Source organism: Gymnoscopelus braueri (assembly GCF_963280865.1).
Source record: "Gymnoscopelus braueri genome assembly, chromosome: 24".
NCBI classification, from domain to species: domain Eukaryota; kingdom Metazoa; phylum Chordata; class Actinopteri; order Myctophiformes; family Myctophidae; genus Gymnoscopelus; species Gymnoscopelus braueri.
Window position 1 is genome coordinate 2,519,634 of NC_137626.1, and position 13,220 is coordinate 2,532,853.

General features: G+C 38.9%; 1 protein-coding gene across 1 annotated transcript in view; it reads right to left on the reverse strand.

Moving 5' to 3' along the window:
* The window catches only part of LOC308080965 (uncharacterized protein), a 168,420-nt gene that overhangs the window by 124,025 nt on the left and 31,175 nt on the right, over nt 1-13,220 (reverse strand). Inside the window, exons 4-7 of the mRNA XM_080423105.1 lie at nt 10,183-10,219; nt 9,366-9,477; nt 7,786-7,842; nt 1,569-1,622 (exon numbers count right to left, since the gene is read on the reverse strand). The gene's annotated coding sequence lies outside the window, so the exon portion shown is untranslated. The remainder of the gene's footprint in view (nt 1-1,568; nt 1,623-7,785; nt 7,843-9,365; nt 9,478-10,182; nt 10,220-13,220) is intronic.

Here is a 13,220-nt window from a genome sequence, read left to right on the forward strand (position 1 = left end):
GAGACATTGGCGTAACAGCCTCTATTGACTTTGAACAGCTGTAGTTGGACTGTTTTTTATGTGTTTTTTTTCTTTTCTTTTTATTATTTTATTGCTTTTACTGTGTGATTGTCATCCTGTTTTGCTGTATGGACCCTGAGTCTGAAATAAAGATTGAATTGAATTGAATTAATACAAATAGGTAAACAGAAACACTTAAGAAGTGTGGAAAAAAACATTGATTTGTGATCAGATTGACTGCTTAATGAACAGTAAAGTCAATAGGATTAGTTAAACCTGGCTGTTAGCCTGCTCTGGACCAGCTAAATCTCCATGGTAACTAATTTAGCATTGCTTTCATGAAACCGAGTCATGGATAAAACAATCCAGGATAACTGTCTAAGTTAATCTGGTTACATAACTCTGCTTTCATGAAACCAATTCATTGCTAAACCAAGATAAATTGATCCAGGATAGTTGATAAATCCCGGGTTAATCTGCTATCTAGGTTTCGTGAAACAGGCCCCTGGTATCCTAGTCTCTTTGAGGCCATATATGGTTCTCTCTGCCCTCTATTATTGTAATTATTTACAATAATAGAGTTTACATCAATACATCTCCATCAAAGACCTGTAAAAAAATTGTATCTCTTCCTCCAGATGACTCCAACCAGTCTTTGTTATTATATTTTCCACAGCAATATGCAGACATGTAAAGGAAATGGATACATATCTGGATAATGTGTCATAATCTTCTCTACAGGTCACATACTGTATTATCACAAGTGTTACATGAGGCAGTTCTAAAGTTAAACTTTAGAACTGCATTTAGTACAACTATAATAAAACACTATCACATATACAGTGACTGTAGGTGAATGAACTATAATAAAACACTGCACATATACAGTGACTGTAGGTGAATGAACTATAATAAAACACTATCACACACATACAGAGACTGTAGGTGAATGAACTATAATAAAACACTATCACACATACAGTGACTGTAGGTGAATGAACTATAATAAAACACTATTACATATACAGTGACTGTAGGTGAATGAACTATAATAAAACACTATTACACATATACAGTGACTGTAGGTGAATGAACTATAATAAAACACTATCACACATATACAGTGACTGTAGGTGAATGAACTATAATATAACTATTAACAAAGAACCTTAACAACTTAGAATAATGTAAACTCTATAGCCTACTGGGAATAAGTGCTTTATTTACTACATCCAGTCTGTATTAACATGTTCTTCACCTAGTGGTCAGTCCACTTCTGAGATGATGAATCAGTTTAAAACTACAGCAGAGAAATCACACATCAGGTGGTGTAGTTGTACAATGAGTCCACTAGATGGTGTACATTAACCACATCAACTAACAAAGACTCAATTAGAAAAAGATGTTGGACATTTATTTCTAGGTTCAGTTGAAACATGGATTGTTGTTAATATAAAGAAGGTTGTGTGAAATGGTGTGTTTCAGTCCTGAGGAGGAGATGCTGTTTTGTTCACTTAATAAAGTAAATGTGTATCTGTCAAACAGCTCTGAGACGACGCATGACTCACCAATGGAATGACCTTCAGTAACATCTGTTACCTGGTGTTTCTATCTGTCCATCACTGAAAACAAAGAAAATACATTATATAGATTTTGACCCATAAGTCCAGTCACAGTTGTTAGAAGGGATCTTGTGATGAGTGTGCACATAAGGATAAGGATAATTCCTTTAACAGGTCCGTTCATGAAAGTCCTTGCAGTCTTGTTTCCAATGAAGGCCTGTGAGCAATTAGGGGTTAAGAGTCTTGCTTAGGGACAAATTTCATTTCATCGACACATTTGCTGGCCTGGCCTGGAATCGTACCAGGGGCAACCAGGGCCTCTGGCTCCCTAGGCGGGCTCACTAACCACTCAGCTATGGCCGCCCCCACATTTCCAATCTATTTAATTCAGTTAATCACTGTCATTATTATATAATGACAATTATACAGTCCAAGTAAAAGAGTAACAATCCGTGTTGATTTAAGTTATTATATCCACTGCTTTCATGAATAGCAAACAACAGTTTAATAGAGGATTTTAAACACAGAAGAATAGAAACTATATTGGCATCTATACTGTATTTTCTACATCCAGTGTGTTGTGGATAAAACATAGTGGAGTGAAGCACAGTCAATACACAGTGAATACATTCATGTTTTAATGCTTGTTATCATCAACAATAGTCATGGATGTTCTACATCCATAGTGTGTCATAGTGTGGTTGCAACTGTATTGTTTTACATGACTGAGTGGTTTATGATTTATTACAGAATAGAATACTGTAGCACACTCTACTGCAGGAGTGGGTAACTGTGATGATGGAGAGGGCCACTATATTACCACACTCACTACAGAGGGACACATTGCATATACTGTCGGGCAAAAAGCTCTTATCTCAGTATTTTCACTTTTTTCATAAATTAATGCCGTACTTTGCCATTCTATGTCACACAAAAGTAGCTAAAATAGCCGATCTACAAGCTCAAAACGTGTTGCAGTGCGACGCGATTTGAGCTTGTAGATCTGCTATTTCTGCAATTTTTTAATTGGAATCCAGATTCTTTTCCTGAAAAGCATTTTTTTAATTTAATTTCAAATGCATTTAGTTATACTTATGTTAACTTTTTGATTTAAACACTTTAAATAAAAATGCATTTGACATAAAAAAAAACAATTGAATTTTACTATTTTACTTTACTTTTACTATTTTACTATACTAGTCAATAAGCTACTAATATAGACTGAAGTAATTAAAGCGGGTCATGTTCACATGTTTGGAATTGTAACAGCTGAAATCAATAATATATCAGTATTCTGATATTAACCTGTGGGCCGCATTAAGTGAAGGTGGGGGCCGCCAGTTGCCCATGTATGCTCTACAGGGTTCATCACCATGCCGGCTTGTGATGGACATCTTTGTCAGATGTTATTTTTGCCACAGACAATAATAATGAGAGGTCAATAACCAGATACACAGACCTAGACTAAATGTATACCAGTGGACTCCTGATGTGCCATAGTGTCTGTGCCAATGTGGTATCCCGCTGCACAGGGAGGTGGTGTTATAGCGTGTGGAGTCCCCGAGGGGAGACAGTGGCCAATGAAATCGCAGGAAAAAAAGGTAATTTTGGACTCAAGTCCGCCTGTGTGGTAGGTCGGCTTAATGCCGTCATGCGAGTGTTAAACCCTCGCCTGGACAACGCTCCACACGTCCTAGACTCTTCTCCATCCTGGCTCCCAAACTTTGTTATAAACTCCCCGTTGCAGTCAGAACTGCTGTAGGGCTGTATCCAAACGTTCGAAGGTTCGAACCTTCGTTCGTTATGTCGGCATTCGAATTTTAATTAATGAGTTCGAACCTCCGCTTTTTTTTATATAAATATATAAAAAAAAAAAAAAAAATGAAAAATATATATCAGAATGTGATATCAGAATATCACAGTAGGTCTACTATGTTGTGTTGACAATAATTTGAAAGTCACGAAAGTCATGCACAATCGCACGCACAGTGTGTCTCTCCAATGATTCCACACATTCAGCGAGTTGAGTCGAGGTGAGGAGGGGTCATAATCAGGAAATCAATAATGGCAGCTGCAAGCTCAACAAGTGGGAAGAAATCCCTAGTGTGGAAATACTTCTCATTAACAGAGGATAAAAGAAAGGCTGTGTGTCAAATATGCGACAAACATATGGCATTCCACGGTGGCACAACAAATCTGGCTGCTCATGTAACAAATGTAAGTATCGGTGCTAATTATAAGTATCGCTGTGCAGGCCAGGCCGCTGCGGCTGTTGGACTCAAATAAATGTAATGAGAGCTAAATAATATAGGCTAATAATACTAAAATGCATTATTGTAGGTACACAAGCTGGATCTGGACCCGTCCCCCACTTCTACAACAACACAGACGCAGCTGCAGTTTGAACAGCCATTAACTGAGAAGAGAAAGAAGGCGATATTGGACGGCATTGTTGATTTTATTGCTTTAGACATGAGGCCCATAAATGTAGTAGAGGGTGCTGGATTCAAAAAATTAGTTAAAGTGATGGCTCCAGGTTACACCATGCCCACAAGAACCACCGTTTCCAAATCCATAACCCTGAAGCATGAGACCGTGCGGGACAAGGTTTCATCTTGTATAGACAATGCCATGGCTGTAGCATTCACAACAGACATTTGGACGTCCATGGGGATGGAGGCTTATATGGCAGTCACCTGTCACTTTATTTCCGACGAGTGGAAACTACTCGGATACGTCTTGGAAACAAAAGAACTGGAAGTCAAACACTCTGGAGTTAACATAGCACAACGACTTAGTGAAGTGGCTGACGCTTACGTCATACCGAACTACAAGCGAGTCGCTGTTGTACATGACAACGCCAGTAATATGAAGCTGTGTACCGACACATTGAAAGCAGACCCCGAACATTGGGGCAAGGTGCAGGGGGTCCGCTGCTCGGGACACACATTACAGCTGTGTATAAACGCATCTATAAAACATAGCGCAACAATACAACGCACTGTTGCAGCGGGTAGGAATCTTGTAGGGCATTTCAGAAAAAGTGCAAAAGCTACAGCTGCTTTGAAAACTAAACAAACTGAGCAGGCATTGGTGCCGAATGACAATGACAGTGACACACACAAAGATAAGCACAAGCTTATCCCAGACGTAGCCACTCGTTGGAACTCCACACTAGCTATGCTGGATCGCTTGGTGGAGCAACGCTGGCCAATAACAGCCGTGTTGTCCGACCCCACCATCTCCAAGAAATCAGATCGTTTACTCGACCTCAATTCGGATCAGTGGAACCTGGCAGCAGATGTCGCGGACGTGCTTCACCCTCTAGAGACGCTCACAGAACTCTTTTCCAAAGAGGACAATGTGTCATTATCAGCAACCGTGCCCATGTTAAGTAACCTAAAGAAAAGCCACTTGTCACCAGTGGAGGAAGATAGCCCTGCTATAAGAGATCTTAAAAAGTCCATCATCACCGAAATTGACACTAGATGGGAGCTACTAAACCTGGAGGCCACCAGCATCTATCTCCTTTCTGCAGCCCTGGACCCCCGGTTCAAACATCTCAAATTCGTTGATGATGAGATGAAGGACAACGTATACATCCAGGTTAGGCTAATATATTAAATATGAAAAACACTATCGTAGATATTCATACAACTATCTTAATATGCCACATTGTAGCCTGTCTATCTATGCACAACCTTTTCTCCGATTTTAATTATCAATAAAATATGTTTTGATATTATTACTTCAGGTGGTTCTCCTGGCTGACCACTTACACCAGCGTGACACACTGGAGGAAGACGGTGCGAGCGAGGGAGAGGAGACTGAGGCCCCAGCAGGACCACTGCCCAAAAAAAAAAAACAGTATGAGATCGAAATGTTGCTTCAGTCGGGGGGTGAGGAGGAGGAGGGGGAGGAAGGCGACGGAGACTCTGTTAAAAAAGAGATGGAGCGTTACCTTCAAGACAGGTCCAAAGTAAAGTCCGGCCCGCTACTGTGGTGGAAGGCGAATTCTGACCGCTACCCGAAACTTGCGTTGGCAGCAAAACACTGCCTTTGTATCCCAGCCACTTCCACACCATCGGAACGTATCTTTTCCAAGGCAGGATATATAGTTAATAAGACCAGGAGCTGCCTCCTCCCTGACAATGTGGACAAACTAGTGTTCTTGGCACACAACATGAAGAGAGTATAGGAGAGGTGAGGGCCGAATCGGCAAGACTTTTTTTTTTGGTTCGTCACGAGACGAGAGTGACGAGAGTGAGACATTTTATTTTAAAAGTCATTGTTTGTTAACTGTTTCAAGCTTCCACGCCCTGCCATACTTATGTTTTATAGTTGTTTAATGTAACTAACAGCCCTGTGCAGAATAGTGTCTGTCGTATTGTTAGATATTGGCCAAAAAGAGAGCGAGTTGTCTGGAGAAAAAAAAGACACTGAAAATTAATGCGCCTGTTTTATTTTTTATTTTTCTGCATTGCTTGTATACTGTCTGGTTCTGGGAGCGAACGACTTCAGCAATAAATCCTAAACTTTGGGAAATATCTTGTCTTGTTTGATCCTTAAATCCTTTCAATACATTATGGGCATTATGAAACCACTTTTTTTTAAAACCAATAGACTATGCAATGTCGGCTCTATAATGAATTGCAGCTTGGTTAAAGGCACGTTCGTTTTATTAATTAAATTAACACGATGGTTCGAACGAACGTTCTTTGATAGTTCGAAAGTCGAACCATCGTTGTATTAATTAATTAATAAATAAAACGATGGTTCGACTTTCGAACCATCGTTTTATTAATTAATTAATAAATAAAACGATGGTTTGACTTTCGAACCATCGTTTTATTAATTAATTAATAAATAAAACGATGGTTCGACTTTCGAACTATCGTTTTGTTAATTAATTGATTAAAAACGATGGTTCGACGTTCGAACCATCGTTTCATTAATTAAATAATTAAATACGATGGTTCGAACGTCCGTTCGAAATTCCTCCCCGAAGTTCGAATCCTAAAAACAGGGTTTGGATACAGCCCTAAACTGCTGACTCACTCCCAATCTTCTGCCGTAATCTGAAGACTCACCTCTTCAGACTCAGATCCTAGCACTTCACTCTCCCTATACTCCTTCTTGTCACCTTTTCTTTCGATTGATGCTAGCGAATGACCAAGATATGGTTACTTTGCAGACATATCTTGGTCACTTGTTCTATTGTTTTTAGATTAGATTTTTTTTTACAACAAATGTACAGAATGTGATTTGGATAGTATGTTATTTAGACAGATGCTATGTTCATTGTTACCCTGGTATCCTAGTCTCTTTGAGGCCATGCATGGTTATGCACTCTATTATTGTAATAATTTATCTGTGTATTATTCACTAGAGTTCAATAAACACGTGTCACTAAGTTAAATACCTCAATTGTAAATAGAACGCTTAATTGTTGTCACATGCACATCCTATATATCAGTTACAGAACAACAAAACAACATCAATACATCTCCATCAAAGTCCTGTAAGAAAATTGCATATCTTCCTCCATCCGGATAATGTGTCATAATCTTCTCTACAGGTCACATAGTGTATTATTACAAGTGTTACATGAGGCAGTTCTAAAGTTACACTTTAGTACTGCATTTAATACAACTATAATAAAACACTATCACACTTATACAGTGACTGTAGGTGAATGAACTATAATAAAACACTATTACACATATAGTGACTGTAGGTGAATGCAGGTGATCTTGATTGATTGAAGTTATTATATCCACTGCTGTCATGAAGGACAGAACGGTTTAACAATTTAACAAAGAACCTTAACTTGGAATAATGTAAACTCTATATCCTACTGGGAATAAGTGCTTTATTTACTACATCCAGTCTGTATTAACATGTTCTTCACCTAGTGGTCAGTCCACTTCTGAGATGATGAATCAGTTTAAAACTACTGCAGAGAAATCACACATCAGGTGGTGTAGTTGTACAATGAGTCCACTAGATGGTGCACATTACCCACATCATATAACAAAAACTCAATTAGAAAGAGATGTTGGACATTTATTTTTAGGTTCAGTTGAAACATGGATTGTTGTTAATATAAAGAAGGTTGTGTGAAATGGTGTGTTTCAGTCCTGGGGAGGAGATGCTGCTTTGTTCACTTAATGAAGTAAATGTGTATCTGTCAAACAGCTCTGAGACGTCATGCATGACTCACCAATGGAATGACCTTCAGTAACATCTGTTGTTACCTGGTGTTTCTATCTGTCCATCACTGAAAACAAAGACAATACATTATATAGATTTTGACCCATAAGTCCAGACACAGTTGTTGGAAGTGATCTAGTGATGAGTGTGCACATATCTAATCTATTTAATTTACTGAATCACTGTCATTATTATATAATGACAATTATACAGTCCAAGTAAAAGAGTAACAATCCGTGTTGATTTAAGTAATTATATCCACTGCTTTCATGAATAGCAAACAACAGTTTAATAGAGGATTTTAAACACAGAAGAATAGAAACTATATTGGCATCTATACTGTATTTTCTACATCCAGTGTGTTGTGGATAAAACATAGTGGAGTGAAGCACAGTCAATACACAGTGAATACATTCATGTTTTAATGCTTGTTATCATCAACAATAGTCATGGATGTTCTACATCCATAGTGTGTCATAGTGTGGTTGCAACTGTATTGTTTTACATGACTGAGTGGTTTATGATTTATTACAGAATAGAATACTGTAGCACACTCTACTGCAGGAGTGGGTAACTGTGATGATGTAGAGGGCCACTATATTACCACACTCACTACAGAGGGACACATTGCATATACTGTCGGGCAGAAAGCTCTTATCTCAGTATTTTCACTTTTTTCATAAATTAATGCCGTACTTTGCCATTCTATGTCACACAAAAGTAGCTAAAATAGCCGATCTACAAGCTCAAAACGCGTTGCAGTGCGACACGATTTGAGCTTGTAGATCTGCTATTTCTGCAATTTTTGAATTGTAATCCAGATTCTTTTCCTGAAAAGCATTTTTTTAATTTAATTTCAAATGCATTTAGTTATACTTATGTTAACTTTTTGATTTAAACACTTGACATAAAAAAAAAACAATTGAATTTTACTATTTTACTTTACTTTTACTATTTGACTATACTAGTCAATAAGCTACTAATATAGACTGAAGTAATTAAAGCGGGTCATGTTCACATGTTTGGAATTGTAACAGCTGAAATCAATAATATATCAGTATTCTGATATTAACCTGTGGGCCGCATTAAGTGAAGGTGGGGGCCGCCAGTTGCCCATGTATGCTCTACAGGGTTCATCACCATGCCGGCTTGTGATGGACATCTTTGTCAGATGTTATTTTTGCCACAGACAATAATAATGAGCGGTCAATAACCAGATACACAGACCTAGACTAAATGTATACCAGTGGACTCCTGATGTGCCATAGTGTCTGTGCCAATGTGATACAGGTTTTAAAATGATAGTAATTTCTGCATTAATTAAATCAGTGTCCTATAAATCTGGCATTATACAGGTATCAATGCAGCATGGTTAAAGGCTATACCATGTTTGGGAGTTCAATAATTGGGTCTTATCAGTACCGTCAGTGCTTTCAGCGCACATTACATGAACACAATGAGAACATTATAATGAAAAAATGTTTCAGATACACTGCATTATTATTTATTGATAATAAAGGACATAGTGATGACCCCTGCTCTTTAAGCCAGTGTGACAGTAACATAGCATGGGTGAGAGACATCACATACCTGCTTACATATTCATGAGCACAAAACACATGTGATAGGTGGGGACAGTACTGTGGGCGGGTCTGGAGGCGACTCGATGAAAAAACAGCCAATCAGGACGTCAGGACAACCTCTGTATTAGTTGGTGTTTGGGAGGAAGAGCGTACACACACACACATACACACACACACACACACACACACACACACACACACACACACACACACAATAAGTGGCTGTTTAATGTGTCTTAAGCCTGATAATCGGCAATCGTAATGACAATCGTCATATTATGACGATAACACAATGCATGGAAAATAGCTGATCTACAAGCTCACAACACTGCCAGGATATGAGTGTGAAGTAGGACCCAAGTGCAGGACGAGCAGGCAGACATGGAACTAATTACACAGGAGAGTTTAAGTAGACACAGCACTAACAGGACAGGATGAAAAAACAGCCAATCAGGATGTCAGGAAGTTCCCCTTAAGTTTTTAAGAGCGCCCAGGGAGCAGTTACAGGTTAAGTGACTTGTTCATATTTGTACACTTTCATACATTCATATATTCAAACAATATCATTAATTCAATGATATGTTCACCTACTCCTGAAACATTATGAATATGCAGTACAAATATGTAGACATCAAATACACATTTTACAATACTTCATCTTTCATGGTTGTTTTTATGCAAAACAATATTGTTCAAACATTGATCTGTCTGATCTTTTTACAAATCGTTCACTATTATCTTATACAATTATTTCATACTTTCGTACACTCATAATACCACATAATGTACTAATCAGACATAATATTCCCTTGTATGATTCTTACCTGGTGAATTCACATCCAGATCAACCTTCATCTTCATCTGCAGAGGAGACATTGAAAAAGAAGGCAAAGTTTATTCACCTTCATCAGTGCTGAGTGTGATTTGATGGAGGGTGATGTCACATGTTCATAATATATCATGTAGGATGCTCAATATAATGTTTTATGACTGGTTTGTCAGTCAAACAGTGTACGCTCCAGGGTGAATGACAAGCATAATGCTACTAAACCAGCCCTATATACAATCATTTCAATAACCTCCACAGGCTAAAATCATCGAGTAGCGCCGATCATAGCACTACTGTATGTCACGTAAAGCTTGGCCAATCAAACCCAGATGTCAAGTTTGTGACATTTTATTCAACATTTGTTGGCCAATCAAATCCGGATGTTAGGTTTTGTGACGCTCACCCAAGATAGGCTTTCTGGTAGCTTCAATGTTGCATTTGAACTGTTGTGTGGGAAAGACTGACCATCAGCAATGGTGTAATTTATGCTTTGGATAAATGAAAAAAATAAACTCTCGTACTGAGACTGAAGCCTGAGTCTTACAGTAGTTTCATACATTTTGTCCAACAATGCCCACATATCTGTCTGCACTTTTATTTCTGCATGTATGCATTGACCTGAGCAAAACAACTTTCCCTTGTGGATAATAAAGACATCTAATCTAATCTAATCTAATCTTTTTTCAGGACTTCACACTAATGAGTCTGACTCCCAAACCCACATGAAGCAACTGGTGTTCAACACATTAAGACAGTTTTGTTCCCATTTTAACCACATGAACCCCAGCATCCCTATTCTGGTCATGATATAATTGGCCAACATTCTGCAAAAAATACAATCTGCAATCTCACAACGAGTCACATTGGAAAGTGTTATGAGCTTGTAGATCAGCTATTTTCAGCAAAGAGATGTGGTAGTAGTATAGACCCCTGGGGACTGCAGTCAACTAAGTATATAGGGTTTAAGTATTGTGTTCTACATAGCCGTAAGCAACTCTGACTTACTTAGATCCTATTTTTTATATCGTTTTGGAAGTGCTTGTTGGACTTGGAAATCACTCAACAGTCAAGTGTACCACCTGTTTATAAATTGCACATACTGTAATGCAGGAGCGCTTCCAAACTACAACACTTAAAAATAATCACCTGCACGGAATTTATTGACAGAAAGTAGCTCATAACATGTGGATTTTTTATGAAACAAAAACTTTGCAGATACAAAGAGGATAATTCAAGCTTTCCGTACAGCTGTAATGTTGGGTGAGTTTAACGTTGTTTAATACAATCAGATTAGAAGCAGTATAGAAGCATCATCAATGTTCTTTCCTGTATGTCATGTTTGTAGACAGTAAAATAAGAAGCAACAGAATAAGAAGAGAGATGAAGCATCTATCAGACTAAACACCCTGACCTCTTCAGACCAGGGATCATCACCATGCCGATTTGTGATGGAACATTTTTGTTTTGCAATATTTCTGCATTAATTGTCTCCGCCAGGCCGAAAGGCATAGCGAGAGAGTAAGTTTTACCCCCTGTCCGTCCGTTTGTGTGTCCGTGTGTCCGTCCGTCCATCTGTCTGTGAACAGCTAATCTCAGGCACCATTGGCCCGGTCGCTGCGAAACTGTGCACACACACTCCCTGGATGCCAATTCAGAATCTCTGACCCAAATTTTTCACATGGGCCTGTTATAGCGCCACCAGGAGGCCGATTTGTGTAAAACCCATTTACTCCTACAGATTTTATCCAAACGTCATGCAAATCGGTACACAGTATCTCTATAGTATAGAAACAAAAACTTTGCAGATACAAAGAGGATAATTCAAGCTTTCCGTACAGCTGTAATGTTGGGTGAGTTTAACGTTGTTTAATACAATCAGATCTGACTTTTCTGTTTGGATGTATAGGTTGTCAAGGGTTGGTATTGCAACTTCAGATTCCAGATATTAAAATATATAAAAATATATATATATATATATTGCTTGCGGCTATGTTCTACATACATTTGAGCTGCTCTTGTTCATCAATGTTCTTTCCTGTATGTCATGTTTGTAGACAGTAAAATAAGAAGCAACAGAATAAGAAGAGAGATGAAGCATCTATCAGACTAAACACCCTGACCTCTTCAGACCAGGGATCATCACCATGCCGATTTGTGATGGAACATTTTTGTTTTGCAATATTTCTGCATTAATTGTCTCCGCCAGGCCGAAAGGCATAGCGAGAGAGTAAGTTTTACCCCCTGTCCGTCCGTTTGTGTGTCCGTGTGTCCGTCCGTCCATCTGTCTGTGAACAGCTAATCTCAGGCACCATTGGCCCGGTCGCTGCGAAACTGTGCACACACACTCCCTGGATGCCAATTCAGAATCTCTGACCCAAATTTTTCACATGGGCCTGTTATAGCGCCACCAGGAGGCCGATTTGTGTAAAACCCATTTACTCCTACAGATTTTATCCAAACGTCATGCAAATCGGTACACAGTATCTCTATAGTCATGTGATCAACACGGATCTGTCCGATTTTCCATATTCCATCCTCATTGGCTAAGGTTGGCTTCCAAAATTTGCAGAATTGGTCCGTTTTGAACAAAATGCCTCAAATCATGAACGCAGCTTGCGCTTTCCGTGCAATTTCACACGCACATTGCCACTAGGCCACCAGATACTGGTGTAGTTTCAATCCGGCTGCTGTCAGAATGCTGAATGGGGAATAAGCCTGAATGAGGCATAGGCCTTGTTCAGCAGCCTGACAACAGGCAGCGCAGACTTTTTTTTCTGGCTCTTCCTGAACACACCTGTGGATTATACCAGGGACAATGACTTGGACTTTAGCCCCCCCTCGGACACACCTGTGGACTACACCAGGTACAAATGACCTTTTGTTGCACTCTCTCAAGGAGCTACTTGCGGATTATACTAGGGTCAGTCCACTCTAGGTGGACACGCACTGACCTTTTGCACCTTAATCCCTTGTATAACGCACCGACTTTTTTTTTGGTCTTTTTTATTGTGCTCCTTTTCCTCTAAGCACCTT